We start from the raw sequence: 842 nt of genomic DNA, 5'->3' as shown, positions 1-842 counted from the left end.
TATGATCTCCTCAAAGGAAAATATTAGTAAAGGAAGTGTCATGGTATAACTGACCTACATTCATGCCAAGAAAATGCTTTGTATAATGAAGATTAAGATGCAGGTGGGGGAAGTGTCTTACACAATATTTCTCAATCTATGACAAATCATGCTGAACTATCTAGGAGTTACTATTCAAGGTATAACATAGTAAAGCAGGCTAATGCATAATTGATATTGTCTCTTGCAAAAACATGAGAAACCTTCTTGTATGAAGCAAATCTCTGTGCAAGACCACCTTCACATGTATCAAAAGCAGTTTGGAGCAGTTTCTCTCTCCATAATTTGAGGGGAGGAGCTAAAAATACTACAACCATACCCTCCATCATTCCTAAGGTTAAGGCCTCTTGCCTGAACCAGTTTCAGAATAATTCCACTGTAAGGAGTACTTCAGCCTGCTGTAGATTTCAACTTCAGAACCTAGAACACACTTCAAAGTTGTAAGCTAACTAAATGAATCTCTTGCTCCTACCCAAATGCTGGTCTTGGATTTGGTTTGATCCAGCTAATTGTAGAGATCAGATTTCTACAAGCATGCCGTTTCTTTTCATCATATAACTTGCTATAAAATAGGGATGTGCAAATTGATTTGTACCCGAATCTAGCTGATTCAAGTGATTTGGAGACAAAACAGATCACCCCTGTGGCCCATTAGCTAGATTCGGGTACACATCAAATCGTGCCTGATTAGATTCGAATTGATTTGAGATTTAGATCCCTCCTATTAATCCCCCCAGATCCCCAGCTTTCATTTTTTAAAAAAGCTAAGCTTTAGCCCTTGTAGAAGTAGAGTTATGGAGCAA

This window comes from Hemicordylus capensis, chromosome 3, assembly GCF_027244095.1.
Source record: "Hemicordylus capensis ecotype Gifberg chromosome 3, rHemCap1.1.pri, whole genome shotgun sequence".
Taxonomy (NCBI): domain Eukaryota; kingdom Metazoa; phylum Chordata; class Lepidosauria; order Squamata; family Cordylidae; genus Hemicordylus; species Hemicordylus capensis.
This window is presented reverse-complemented; position numbering follows the sequence as displayed.